At 33.1% G+C, this 15,730-nt stretch overlaps 1 long non-coding RNA gene across 2 annotated transcripts; it reads left to right on the forward strand.

Annotated features, from left to right (window-relative positions):
• Positions 1–149: 149 nt before the first annotated feature.
• LOC128552007 (uncharacterized) lies at positions 150–12,669 on the forward strand. 2 transcript variants are annotated; one of them, XR_008368947.1, is made up of 5 exons: positions 150–224; positions 1,374–1,456; positions 3,181–3,230; positions 3,872–4,067; positions 12,553–12,669. It is a non-coding gene; the product is annotated as an uncharacterized LOC128552007 (long non-coding RNA). The 2 variants fall into 2 exon arrangements; XR_008368948.1 differs by lacking the exon at positions 150–224 and having other exon boundaries at positions 1,343–1,456.
• The last annotated feature ends 3,061 nt before the right edge of the window (positions 12,670–15,730 follow it).

Here is a 15,730-nt window from a genome sequence, read left to right on the forward strand (position 1 = left end):
AGAATGCTATTGTGCTATCGCTTCTTCTCGGCACGTGAACTGTGGAAAACATGAACAGCTCGAATGAAATATATATTTCTTAAAAACAACAACAACAAAGTAAAGAACATAATTTCTGTCTTTGATAGTTATTTATGGTACTGACTCATTTATCTTAATCCTATATTTATATTCTGCAGATGCACGTGATGATGAGGAAGCTGTAATCAGACAACCTGAGATTGGTTAGTTTTTTTGTGTAGACTCACCCTCACAATTTATGTGAAAATTTAAGTCACTCAAAATCCATAAAATGCGTGGTCTGGAAGTGAGCTGTGGTACAAACTTATTGACATAACATTTTAGTAACAAGGTGAGCTTTTGTGATCACCCTTCGTTTGGTCGTCCGTTCACAATTTCTTGTAAACACGAAAGAAACCACGTTTTGCAGAGGCATCGAAACTGGGGCGGTAGGAGGCCCAATAATTCGGCCAGTAATGGCAAGATGGTGTTTCAACATTATGAAAATGTCCAGATTTTATCATCAACTTCTATGCTCATGCAAAATTGTGGAAAGCTACAAAGCGTTACCAGGGACACGTGTATTGTCAATAAGCAGAATCATTGTCAAAATCAATAAGTTAATTGTGGGATTGTCTTTTTGGTGGTGGGACAGCCGCTCCTCATTTATGGTAATAATTTAATAGAGACTCCTATACCCAACCCATCTCACCCACCAGATCTCGCACCGCCCAAATACCAGATGCATCGTGAGCGCGCCTGTTTTAAAGGGCCGAAATGTGCTATTTAGCTTGTGAACACGATATAGCCTACATTTGTGCAAATAATCAAACTTACACATAACTTGTATTAGCATAATATATCGGTTCCTTTCGAAAACTGGTTCGATCACATCATGTGTTCCAGAGTTAAAGCCCAATAAAGCGCCAGATATTGCTAAATTGACTTTTGCAGTCGTATAGAGGCTTCACTGCTTGTAAACACCCTACAGGTCCTATTTATGACCCTGTCTTCATGGAATTTGGTAGGAATGTTTATCTTGATGATTCAAATGGCAAGTTTGAAACTGGGTCATACGGGGTCAAAAACTAGCCTATAGTCAAATCTCAAATAGAGGAAAACATTTTAACACTGCAAAAGGCTACATAAATGACCCTAGAATCATGGAACTTGGTCAGAATGTTTATCTGTATGATTCTTACGCACAAGTGAGCAATACAGTGTACACGTATCGTACAATAAACAAATACGTTCAAAATACTATTTGACTTGAGGTTGCAATAAATTTTCTTTATATAGCTACAGGACTTTGAAATATATTATATGTGATACACATAAAATTATATAAACTCACGCTTATTTTCTCTATTTAGGTACTGGACGTATTACGAGTGCATGTGGTTTGCAGATTATACACCCGGTTGATGTTGATGTGGATGTGGAGATAACAAATACTGTAAGATTCTTACAAGGATTTGAGATAATCTCTACAGAATATGTAAAAGCATAAAGTCACCATGACTTCAGTGTAGATCGCAATAATAGCATTTCCGTCACATACAATCTCATTTGTAGACTAGCTCCTAGACTATGATATATCATTTTACATTTTTATGATTAAATGTAGTGAACTGAGCCAGTCTATATTCAATGTACAATTCCTCTGTGAAAATATATCTAAAATAGACTGGCTTTTGTCTCCAAGAAATTAAATTCGTCAAAAAAAAGGAAAAATGCAGAAATATATTATTATCAGTCTAGTGGCTAGTCTATCTCATTTGTAGTATAAATCCTAATTTTGATTTGATTTAATCATATTTTATTGCTTTTTAAAACATGTAACATAAATAGTACACAACAGAATAAATATGGAATCAGGAACATGTATTTTTAAAGCAAATGGGTCGGACCACAAGTTTTACCAACATTAATTAATTTATAAATCCTAATTGACTACACCCTGGACAAGGGAGATCTACATTTTCACTTGCGTAGCTATTTCCCTTATGCCTGTCATGTCAGATATATATATGAATAAATTAAGTAGAGATAGTACCTAAGTTTTTCAAATCATAGGTTTGAAGTTAAAAAGCTTTGAAATGAAGAGAAATGTCCATATATTTCTCAAAAACAGAAATATAGACAATATTTTAACCAGAAGTGCGGAGTTATGAGCATTTAATATTTTCATGATAACGAAAATTTTGTGATTAAGGAAATGTAACTCTTCTTGAACATGGAGAGCATAGACATCAAAGGGACATAATATAGTCAATATTTTCTAATTGGGTGCATTTGATTTAACATTCAACTTTGATCTGGATTGCTAAATACTGATCCATGATACTGTGTGCTAAAAATTTAGAACATCTGGAACAGTCTATTAACAGCAAAACTATGCTTTAGCAGAATCTAAATAGAGTTAAGCTCTAACTGGGACTCGAACCCAGGACCTCTCACCCCTAAGGCAGACACTCTACCACTTCCCTATAACAGCAGTAGCTAATAGCTATGCAGTTTAATTGCTGGATTACATTGCGTGAACTGGAACAATAATCGGTGAACTTCGGATTATCGGCGTATTCGCTTTGTTACCTAACGGCAATTTTTGTGTAAAGAAAAAATATAATCTAATGCTGCCAACGTCATAATTGGTCAAATCTGCCCAAATTTCTCTGACGTGTTGTTCAGAGTATGAACTTACTAACTGGCAGTACCAGTGAAATATTACTTACACTGAATCTTTTATATTTGCCCTTTTTGCAGCTGCCGAACGGCAAAGACGATGAGATTTGTCCAAATATAAATAATTATTTTACCAGTTTTGAGAGGATTTCAATTGATGGGAAATTACAGTTACAAACTAAATACCTTTCTGCAACACATGGAGTCATTAGCATTCACTGTCAATCAGTATTATGACTGAGATCGACTGTCATTCATTCATTTCAAAGTTTCATAGACAGAGTCCGTTGTTTACATTTTTATCGTAACCGGTGCACTTGTAAAAATCACTTTAGTTTGAAAAATCAAAGTATGCAAAGAGCTATGGTACGGTCTCTAAATTAAGTGCAGAGTAACTCAATTATACGCTATATCTTATTTCTATGTAATATTAAAAAAATAATATGTAATTATTTTCTATAGTACCTGAAGATGATGTGTACATATGTTTTTCAGGTAAAAGAGAAGAAAGAAGATATTACCATGCCAGAACCAAGAAAGAAGAGGTAAGAGGGTAAGATACATAAAAATGAATTAATGGAATACTTTTAAATGGATGTTTTGTAACTAGACTGAACAAAATTGATACCAAGTCTGTTGTCAAATGACTGAACTTCGAACAAGAGTGCCAGACTGTCACAAAATACACGTGTCACCTAATTTTTCATGGTCAAAAGCATTGCGTGCTTTAAAGTAATAAAGCATTAAAACATTTTATGATGTTGTAATGTAACAATAGCTCAATTCAATAAATTGTAAATAATAGGTATATGGAAATGATTTGTTTTGATTATGTCTGATGGCTATGAAGTCTTGCGTAGTTTCAATCTAATTAAGACAGTGATTACTGATATAGGAATTTGCTTTCTAAACTTCTCTTAGAATCTGACTTCAGTGACATGACACCTCTGGCAGTAAGTAAAAGAGTTTTCATTTTTCTTCACTTATTACATGGCTTGCCATTCAAAAATATTGATCTATTGTTTTAGGATCCATTTATAGTTAACATATGTTGTTGTAATGACCAGCAGTTCATTCAATAATAGAATCCATCAATTAAGAGACATTAAATAAGGGGACAATAGGCTAATAATATTGAGTATATACTTGTATGCAATTCAATAAGTGCAGTATGTTGCATTTGCAGGCAAAGAATTACCCAAGAAATGGTCTGGGAGGCGCAGTTGCAGTTTTTTAAAGAACAAACACTAACTGAAAGAAGGCGCAGACAGTTAATGGACACAAAAGAGGAATTTTATAAGGCTGCTACTGCAGCCATACATGATGGAAGTATGGGAAATATAGTACATGATATCTTTCCCTGTCTGAAAGAAACTTAAAAGGTAAAATAAAGAAAGGAAATGTAATTGAACAATACAAAGATTACTCAGAACTTTATTTTTGAACTATTTACTAAAGTGCCATATATTAAACTAGGAAAACTGTAGTTGGGCACACAGTGTATGGTCTAATTATAATACAAATTTAAATCAGGGAAACTGCCATAAGGTCTGAAAATGTATATGATAAATGAGCTGTGTATAATTTTAGTTTCAGAGAAGCCACCAAAATGGATATATGTGGAATAATTAATGTTTTATTGAATATCACAAGCAAAAACAATTCTAGTGTTTTTCATCTTTTAATATTCACTCAGAGCTTCCATAGAATAATTATCGCAGTGTTTTGATATTTGCTTCAGATAGATTCTTAAACATTTAGACAGTGTTAAACTTAAAGGGGCAGTCTCCATAAGGCTGTTTTCCTGGTACAAACAGATTTTGATAAGTTTTGCTAACAGTTAGCCTTATGAATGGGCCTTGCATCCCGGAAATAGTTTGCCAATCGGAGCTTTAGTGTTGAGAGAATTATGTCTTAAGTGTGGGTGGGGTAATTCCATACTTGTCCTGCCTTACGTAACAAATATGTGGATTTCAATGTTTTTATATCAGCTGAACTAAAAGTAATGGGGCATAACGTGTACACTATAAACACATACTGACATCATGTAGGACATTTGATTCTGCAGCATACCTTTACAAAAATATGCCACTTCATATGCACTTTGTAGAATCTTACACATTTTGCATCTACCATCTTTGCGGAAAACCACAACATTTCTTGACACAAGAAGAGAGACAAATCCCATTTATTGAGAATACTTGCTAATGACTAGACATTGCAGAATTATGGGGATTGTTCTGTGATTTGCCTATGAAGTGACTTATTTGCCCTTGACTGCAGAAAAAAGACATGAGAAAAATGCAGAAAATACCAAATTTTCTTATTTCAGAATTTCAATCCATTCATGTGTAAAAATAATTCTGGCTGAACGAATCATACCGTATTTAACTAAATATCATTTTTAGCTCCACTATACGAAGTATAAGGAAAGCTATCCTACTCGACCTGGTGTCAGCGTCGGCGTCTTTCCGCGTCCTCACCTTGGTTAAAGTTATTTTTAAACTCTCTCTTTTTTTCTACTTATCTCTGTAATTACTTGATGGATTTGATTCAAACTTAAAATAGTTATTCCTCAGCATCACCCGCATCATCTGACCTAATGGCCATAACTCTGGTACAAATTATTCATCATTTATCCCCCCCTTTCATTTAGATTTTCACGTTAAAGTTTTGATGCACTTCCACTCTATCTCTGTAATTACTGAATCGATTCGATTCAAACTTTAAACAGTTGTTCAACATCATCACCCTCATCATATGAAGCAAGATGCATAACTCTGGCACAATTTTTTTTTCATGAATTATTCCCCATTTATACTTAGAATGTCATGTTAAAGTTTTGATGAACTTTCACTCTAACTCTATTATTACTGAATTGATTTGATTCAAACTTAAAGTAGTTGTTCAACATCATCACCCACATCATATGACACAAGGTGCATAACTCTGGCACAAATTTTTCATAAATTGTTTCCCCTTTTTACTTAGAATTTCAGGTTAAAGTTTTGATGCACTTTCACTCTATCTCTGTTATATCTGCATGGATCTGATTTAAACTTAAAATAATTGTTCCACATCATTACCCACATCATATGACACAAGGTGCATAAATCTGGCACAATATTTTCATGAATTAAGCCCCCTGTTACTTAGAATTTAAGGTTAATTTTGATGCATTTTCACTATAGCTGAGTTATTATGAAATGCATATTTAATTCAAACTTTAAGTAGTTGTTCCACATCGTCACCCACATCATATGACAAAAGGTGCATAACTTTTGCACCAATATTTAATGAATTATGCAAGTTTTTTTTTTATTTTGCATAACACATGCTATGTAAATCATTACCGTATATGTTCTGGTAGATTATTTATTGTAGTTATGCACTGTTAATACTTTAATTCAAAGAATTGAATATAAAACCTAGGAGGATTATTGTTCTGCATTATATAATAACAAGTTTATATTTGTATACATTTTGTTTTCAATATGATGTGGCAAAGTCAAGAGGCAAAATCTTCAGAGGCTGTAAAGTCAGATATGGGCGTTTGTCCCGACTAAGAAGATTGAATGAACATGATATTTGTGTTTTACCTTCAATGTCAAAATCAAAAGTTAGTGAGAGTAATTTCCTTTGTGATAAATGTTACGGGATTCAAGCTTCCTCCTTGCCTAACTCCATCTTAAGGGACCGGCAATCAAATAATAATGTCAGCACTTCAGAACTAGATCCACCATCATCCCCTTCTTCTGTGAAGTGGCTTGTGTGTCAAAAAGACAGACATAGATATAAATCTGCCAATATGACAAAGCTTTCGCCAAAACAGAGAACTAACATATTTATAAAAACAGGCATTATTATTACTTATTATTTAAGTTTTAAATGCCACCCGCAAAATTAAAGCCATCCCAATACACATGACAAACTCATGATAGCTTCGACAGATGCTGCATCTGAGGTATGGGGCACCGAAACTCCTCACGTGATGGTTATGCAGAATAACATAAAGACGATGAAATATCAGAAAGTTGAAACAGAAAACATAACACAAGGAGTAAATATACACCAGGCTCTTATATTTAATTGCAAAGTATGTATCTTTTCCCTATTGCTTTCACCAGTACAGCAACGCTAAGAGAGTGTAAAGGCTGTATGACAATATCAAATTAATAGTAACTGAGAATTAAAATATGATTTTAAGAGTCAAGTACAGTACATTCATTAAGTAGTGGTTACTTTTACACATAAAAATAATTGAAATTGTGAAATAAGAAAGTTTAGCATTTTCTGCATTTTTCTCATGTCTTTTTCTGCAGTCAAGGGCAAATAGGTCACTTCACAGGCAAAGCACAGAAAAATTCCCATAATTCTGCAATGTCTAGTCATTAACAAGTATTCTCAATAAATGGGATTTGTCTCTCTTCTTGTATCAAGAAATGTTGTGGTTTTCCGCAAAGATGGTAGATGCAAAATGTATAAGATTCTACAAAGTGCGTATGAAGTGGCATATTTTTGTAAAGGTATGCTGCAGAATCAAATGTCCTACATGATGTCAGTATGTGTTTATAGTGTACACATTATACCCCTTTACGTTTAGTCCAGCTGATATAAAAACATTGAAGTTCACCTATTTGTTATGTAAGGCAGGACAAGTATGGAATTACCCCACCCACACTTAAGACATAATTCTCTCAACACTAAAGCTCCGATTGGCTAACTACTTATGGGATGTAAGGCCCATTCATAAGGCTAACTGTTAGCAGAAATATATCAAAATCTGTTTGTACCAGGAAAACAGCCTTATGGAGACTGTCCCTTTGATAGCATATTCAATTTTTATGTTCCAATTTAATGCGAACTTAAAAATTACTTATAAGAAATCATGAAAAATCCATATATTTAAACAGACATAAAAAGTAGTGGGATTGAACAGTTAAACACAAAAGGCAGAACAAGTGAAAGAAGTTTTGCCGTGCAAAACAAAGTTCCCTACCTAATTTTCTCTTATTGTTATTTATAGAAACAACAAAGGGAAGTTGATTCTAAACAATCTATATAATATAAGTCCACACATAACTCTTTACCAGGTAGACATAAATCAAAGGACACTTAAAGTTGGATGTAACAGGCATGTTGTACCACAGAAAAATGGTGTCAATTTTTCCCTACAGCCAGTAATAAAATAAGTTACAATATAAGCTATCTAATGTTATAAATTATTAACCTAGGGAATAATTATAAAAACAAGGTTGCCACATAGTGGAGAACATTTGTGCCAAGTTACATCAAAGTCCATCCATGCATGAAGAAGAAATGTTCCTGACAAGACTGTTCTTGAATTTGACCTTTGATCTCTAAGTGTGACCTTGATACAGATATAATTACATTGTTCTTGCACAATAAAATCCCTCTCATTGTGGTGAACATTTGTGCCAAGTTGCATCAAAATTATTATCTGGCTCCATGCATGAATCAGAAATGCTTGGACAAAGTCATTCTTGTATCTGACCTTTGGCCTCTGTGACCTGGACCTTAGGGGGATTAAAAGAAACATGTTAAGGTATGTTAAAATATAAAATTTAATTCCAGAAGATTTACTTTTCAATCACCATGGAAAACCATTCACTAGCAGACTATAGTCAGACAACATGACTTAGCAATTATTCAATTCCATTTGTTGCATAACAGTTGGATTAAACAGTAACACAATATTCTGTAATGATTAAATGATAATTTACTTCAGAATTTAAAATTCATATTTTTCATCCACCACATTTAATCAGTTTCACATTCATATCCATGTCTTACTATTCATTAATATATTTACACCACATTGTTTATCATTCATTCACATTTAGATTTCATGACTTTGCATTTATTAATTTGAAACAAATTTCAAAAGATATTTTCGAAGTCCATAATATAGGCCAATAAGGTACAATATTAATTCAGGCCGTCTGTGTCCAATTGCAACTCCTCCAACACCACTGTGTAGATTTACACCAAACTTAACTTCACTTGACTGTTCACTGCCACGCATATATATGCTACAGCATTATGTTATTAAGTTAATATCGTTCACACAGCCTTGATTTACCTTGTAATTATGACCATTAACTTGTGGCATTATACAATTTCTAAGTGATAAATCTTGGGGAAAATTAGACAAAAGCTGTCAATAAGACAGCCAATGCTCCACTGTTTGAGAAAACCAACAGTGTGTGTTTGCAACCAGCATGGATCCAGACCAGACTGCTCATCTGTGCAGTCTGATCAGAATCCATTCTGTTTGCTATTGGTTTCTCTTATAGCAAAATGGTTTGAAATTGAACAGCAAGGATCTTGACTAGTACTACGTTGGTTTTCCCATGGCATAGCTCATATGGAGTTTCAGTTAGTTTCGGAAATAGTAACTTGCACACAATATCTGATCAGGATATTCTAAGTCTTAAAAGGGGCATAAACTTAATTAATTACTTAAGATGTATGACAGAGTTATGGGACTTCAAGCCCTGGTGAAATGGAATTAATGAAATCATGAATTTTTCATCACCATTATGAATTATTCATGAACTGGTCTGGATTACTTCTTAATCTAACTTCATGAAGTTTTATGCATGAAGTGTCATTTGACCTACTTCATGAAGATATCAAACATTATTGAGAGATTCATAAAATCCTTAAAATATTTATGAACTAGTTTAAGAATGAATCGAGATTTTTTCATAAATGTCAATATACCTATAGAATTCAAGAAAAGTTTTTGAAAAAAAAAAGATGAAAATTTTATGAATAGTTTAAAAATAATAAATTCTTAAAACATTCTTTTTGAGAAGAAATGTAATGAGTATATCTATGATTCATTAAAAGTACTAAATTTCAAAACTTTTTTCTAGTTCAGTGCCAGTTCTTGAACCTAATTGTGAGTTTCTGAACTATCCATTCATTAAACATAAAACTTAGGTTTACCTTTTACAATAAATGAATAAGTTCATTAAATTTTTTTGCACATGGGATTCAGCAATTTTTTAGAAGTTTGCACAGCAAATGAGAAGGAACTATTTATCATACTACAGTTAGGAATGATTTGAAAGGAACACGAGTTATAATACATGTACTGAATCTGAATATCAAATAAGTAATTATGATGTTGTTATTAAATCATTCATTTTAAAAATACATAATCCTTCTAAAATGTCACAAGTTTTCAGGATCCTGAAGCAAAGCTAGTATCTAAATTTCAATCTTGATATTAAAGTAAATTATACATTGTTTAACTTAATGTTTTATACTTTATACAGCAATTGTTTACTTCTTATTATGCTCCAAATCCCACTCCAGTTTACTGTTTGACTCAACATTTCATTTGATGAGGATAGAAAATGTCATTGTCAAAATAGGGACTTAAACAATCTCTAGCCACTAACTGAACAACACTTTGACCTACATGATTTTTCTTGTATCAAGCAATACAATATTGTTCAAAGAATCCCATTACGTGCAGATCTCTGAGGTTTCACTCCTACCACTGGTTACCTTGACTAGTTCATGAAACTTTTTTTAACAAAAATAGTCAATGAATAAATATCCATGATGGATTACTCCCTGTATACTCATCTATGGCAAAGAAGTCCTTTTATGATGTTTTGTATTGTTCATGAAGTATTCAAGAATTTAAACACAAATGTCTTCATGAAGTTATAAGAATATCTATGCTTGAAGTGTTCATGGAAAAAACATGAAGTTCAAATGAGACATTGAAATAAAAATAAAATAATGTATGAATTCTTCATAAAGTATTTTTTCAGGAATATTTTCATGAATTCTTCATGAAGATTAATAAATACAGACTTCACAGATTCTTCATGAACACAGGCTATGCTTAACTTCATGCATTTTAATGCATTTACCACTTCATGAATAATTCATGAATCAGTTTCCATGAGCTGCTGATGCATTGGTCTCATTTGCACTTCATGTTTTTGTCATGAAGACTTCACGAAGTCTCCTCATGAAGATGTCATGAATGCTTCATGAGTACTTCATGAAGTATGAATAAACAATTGAAAGGGGCTGATGCCATCATTTTGATTAATAACCCTGAAAACACATGTAAAGTTTAAATTCAATGTCTGCATTAGATTTGGAGACAGTAATTTGCATACAAAACATTAACCGGGATATTCTAAGTCTTAAAAGGGGCATAAAATTGTTTAAAATGCATGACAGAGTTATGATGCCATCACTTTGATTTATAACCCTGAAAACACACAAAAAAATGTAAAGTTTAAATTCAGTATTTGCATTAATTCTGGAGACAGTTATTTGCATACAAAACATTAATAAGGATATTCTAAGTCCAAAAGGGGGCAAAATTTGGCAAAAATATATGTTTAAAAGCTACAAATGCCTTTAATTGCTAGCCATGTGTGTTTGCACATACAAAACTTTGATCAACGTGTTATGCCAACTCCAGGGTGAGTATAATAGCCAGAAAATTCTTCAAATAGTTGTTCTTAAAATCCAGGCCTACTAATAGATAGCCAAATTAAAAATAGTGTCTTGTTATGTAGTCCCTTATCAAGCGTCCATCTTCTGGCCCTGCGTACTGTACTGCTGGTTGTGGTGGGTCTATCTGCTGACCATCATCTGGGAAGTCTGGCTCTCCAAGTATAATTGCTATATTGTGCAGTACAGCACATGCAATAATCACTCTGCTGGCTTTCTCTGGAGTGAGTCTTATCTTGATGAAAATATTTTTATATCAGATTTAATAGTGTAGATTTAATGCTTATATAAATAAAGGTATCAGAAATGCAATAACATGCACACAATCACTGTTTTATAAATATGCTTTTCAATGAAACATTAAACTATTTGTGATCCTCATTAATTTTATATATATATTTTAGACAATAAAATACTAAGACCTCAATTCCAGTATCCAGTACACAATGCCTGTAACAATTCTTCTTACCAAAACCATACAAATACAGAAAAAAAGATCCTTGGAAAATTTTAATATACACATTCCCTCATTGGGTAAAACTAAATCCTGTAAATTTGCAATTAAAGTGGTGCTTTTTTTTTGCTTTTTTTTAAATTTCAATAGGCTTTAACACTAAAAGAGATATCCTTATATGACTTATGTATCAGATGTAGCACTTGGTAGTCACTTCTTATTTGGTGAAAACAGTTCTCTAGTTTAATATGACCTGTTTTAATGCATACAGAAATTAATAGGACATACAGCAAGTCTTATTCTTACTTATTTCTTTCCAGAAATTCACATCATTTTAGCCAATACTGTCAAACCTGTATTAAGCAGCCAGTGTATTGCATGAGCAAAATTGGCCTTTTAAGACATGTTGTTTAATGCATGATAATCAGCTATAACATTTGCAAAAATAGAAACAGCAATAATTGTGGATGCATATGTCAAGTGGCTATCACTGACAAAGGTTTGACTGTACTTCTTAATACTTTCAATTCTTCTGTTTATGACAAAATTTAAACAACAACCTAAAACAACATTTATATTACATTTATTTCAATATATCCATACAATGACTGATGACTGCATTAAATGTGTTTGAAATTTTGAATAGAAATTTGTTGGTGTTGTTGTTGTGTTATTTAGTTCGTAATCAAGTATTATATTGAAATAATGATACCTCTCCATGCAGGATACCAAATCTCCTTTTCCACCTTCCAAAGGTCATTTCCACGGCTACTCTGGTCTTGGAATGAGCTTTATTGTACCTTTCTTTTGCTGGGGTATCAGGAATCCTGTACGGAGTCGTGAGATACTTTGAGCATGCATACCTGCAATTAATTATGCACATTTTTTTTGTATTTCAGGACCACAAGCTAAAGGCTGTGCAGTAACTTAGCTGTTTGGACTTTCTGGAATTCTGTATAATAGTTTTGAATGAAGATGGCACAACTGTTCACCACAGTGAAAGGGATTGATGTGATAAAAGATCTATTAATGAAAAATAAAAAATGTGAATGGAATATTGTCTACTGTTTTGCACCAATATTACCAGAAATAAAAAAAAGAAACATTCTCAGCTATAAATTTGCCCAACAAAATATTCCTTACACTGTGAGCATTTTGGTATGTAAGATTATACAAACCTAGTACAGTCACACCCAAGACAAGGACTGCATGTGAATTGAGCAACCATTTGTTACCTTTATATGGAAACTTATCATCTACACTTCATCTTAACCTTTAATTTAAACAACTGCTTCACATAACTACTACATAACAGGTTCACAAGAATGGTCTTTATGTGGAAGTTTGACTGTATTTTTATTAGAAGGAATCCTGAAATTAATATAAACTCAAACATCTGAACATTTCTCAAACTAGACTTTTTCTATGATAATCATAAATCTTTTTTTTTTTTTTTTTTCTTTTTTTTTAATTTCAAAGGATTTGAATTAAGAAAATGCACTCAGTAATTACATTACATGGGGTGGTAATAATTTAAACATACCATAACTTATTTGTTTTAATTAAATGAGAACAAAATAATATGAGAGATGCTCAAAATGCTTAAGTTCATGATAATTTACATTCTCAATCCAGTCCTATTATACATTTATTCCTCACACACTATCTCCAAGAAGTAGTCCATCTTCAGGCCGCATGATGTTGTTCTGTAGATGATGACATAAAGAAGATGACCGGATTACAAAGCTGTCATGTGCAGAACCGGGCCACTTTGCATTCATAAATGTAAAACATCCTGGAAAAAAAAAAGAAATTCTCACTGCCAATCATGCACATTTTGAATTCCAGATGATGTCAAGATTGCTGTGCAGGTGGATAGTAGTAGAAAAATGATAATCAATTTAATGCAATACTTTACTTTCTATAGGAAGAATAAAGCTTCAGTCAGTGTTAAGTGCCAGTTGCAATATTAGTAGCCTCTGCTTTAACACCATAAATGTGATGATATATTGACTGTCAACTTAAAAAAGGTTTGGTTATCATGTAAAAAATACAGTTTAAAAACTTATGATAACCCCGCTTTGAAGATCTTGATTGCAGTTCAATCAGTTTTTATCTGATTTTTTAAAAGACTGTCAACTTAAAAAGGGTTTGGTTATAATGTAAAAAAAATACAGTTTAAAAACTTATGATAACCCCCTTTTGAAGATCTTGACTGCAGTTCAATCAGTTTTTATTTCATTTTTAAAAGATGTACAAAAACATTTTTAACATAATACTATCAAATTTCATATAGTTAAATCTGTTTTAACATAGAATTTGATGATCACTACATCAGTAGTGGTTGGTCATTTATTGGTCTAAGGGGGGAAATGATTTTGATCAGGTTGACAGAATTGTCTCCCTTATCAAATCTGACAACTATACCGGAGGTCACTATTTTGATTGAGACGCAATTGGTTGCTAGATTGTATTAGTTTCTGGTGATCTACTCAGTGGAGTAGTGGATTTTATACAAAATAATTATGGATGAGAATTTTCTCATCATTTCTAAAGTTTGCCCTTTTCCTGAAACACCTCAAAAATGCAATTATTTTTTTTGTTGGGTTTAACGTCGCACCGACACAATTATAGGTCATATGACGACTTTCCAGCTTTGATGGTGGAGGAAGACCCCAGGTGCCCCTCCGTGCATTATTTCATCACGAGCGGGAACCTGGGTAGAACCACCGACCTTCCGCAAGCCATCTGGGTGGCTTCCTCACATGAAGAATTTAAAGCCCCGAGTGAGGCTCGAACCCACATCGATGAGGGGCAAGTGATTTGAAGTCAGCGACCTTAACCACTCGGCCGCGGAGGGCCCCCAAAAATGCAATTAAATTCGATCATCACTTCGAAAATTAGATATCCAATGTTATTTCACAAATGTTCCTATCATTTGAAAATGAGCATAGATATACTCGGGATACACACGAACAAGGATGAAACAATAATTATTTAATGTCCTTGATTAAGTTTAAGCTCCAGTCCGTGCCATTAACTCTACGACTTCTAAATTGCTTTAAAATTATAATATAAAAGCGAATTTGAGCCGCGCCATTAGAAAACCACCATGTGTAGTGGATTTGCATCCAGCCTGTGCATCCATGTTGTTTGCTAACGGTTTCTCTAATTGCAATAGGCTTTGAACGCGAACTAAATAGATCCTGATCAGACTGCGTGGATGCACAGGCTGGTTTGGATCCATGCTGGTCACAAAGCCACTATGGTAGTTTTCACGTGGCGCGGCTCATTTATTCTTAAACTGATTTTACCATAGTACTATATACCAGAGGTATTGCTTTGATTCAGCTTACCCGCAGCCGCAGTACGTTATAATTTGATTTTTGTAGTGTTTGTTCAACCATGTCGGAATTTAAAAATTCTAGTGTAGGGTCCGAAACCCCATGACCCCAACTGGACTCGTCCAGGCTGTTTTTCAATCAGTATTTCAACAGTTGGGGCCTAGAGATAGTGTGTAGCTTCGAAATTCAAATATATGGATCCATGCATTAAATGCATTAAGTATGTTTATTTATGACTGTTCCATCATTTCAATTTGTATAGAAGGTACTGAATATATCTCTGTCGTATTCTCGAGGTACTTTCATAATTCTCGTTTTTGTTGTTTTTTTTTCATTAAAGTTGTCCAATTATATAATGTTTGTTATGTATTAGACAGGGATGATAAAAAACTGTCACACTGAATTTGACTGCAAATCGATAAAAAGTATTGGCATTTTACTGGGGGTTTTTTTTTAAATCTTTTTTTTTTCTGGTTATGTTAGCAAATTTGCCATAAATTATACACCATGCAATTAATTGTCATATTTCTCGATGTATTTACTACAAAACATATATTTTTATTACACAATTGTAATTTTAATGTTTCAAATTCTACAAGTTATTTTTAATGAAGAGTCGAATCTAAATCCACGAGAATACGAGAAACTCTAGGTTCATTTCTTTGGTTGAAGATCTGTAACAGAATAATTAAATGCGATAACTTCTGTAACATTTCATGGCTCCATCATAGAC

The sequence above is a fragment of the Mercenaria mercenaria genome, unplaced genomic scaffold (assembly GCF_021730395.1).
Source record: "Mercenaria mercenaria strain notata unplaced genomic scaffold, MADL_Memer_1 contig_1936, whole genome shotgun sequence".
Classification (NCBI taxonomy): domain Eukaryota; kingdom Metazoa; phylum Mollusca; class Bivalvia; order Venerida; family Veneridae; genus Mercenaria; species Mercenaria mercenaria.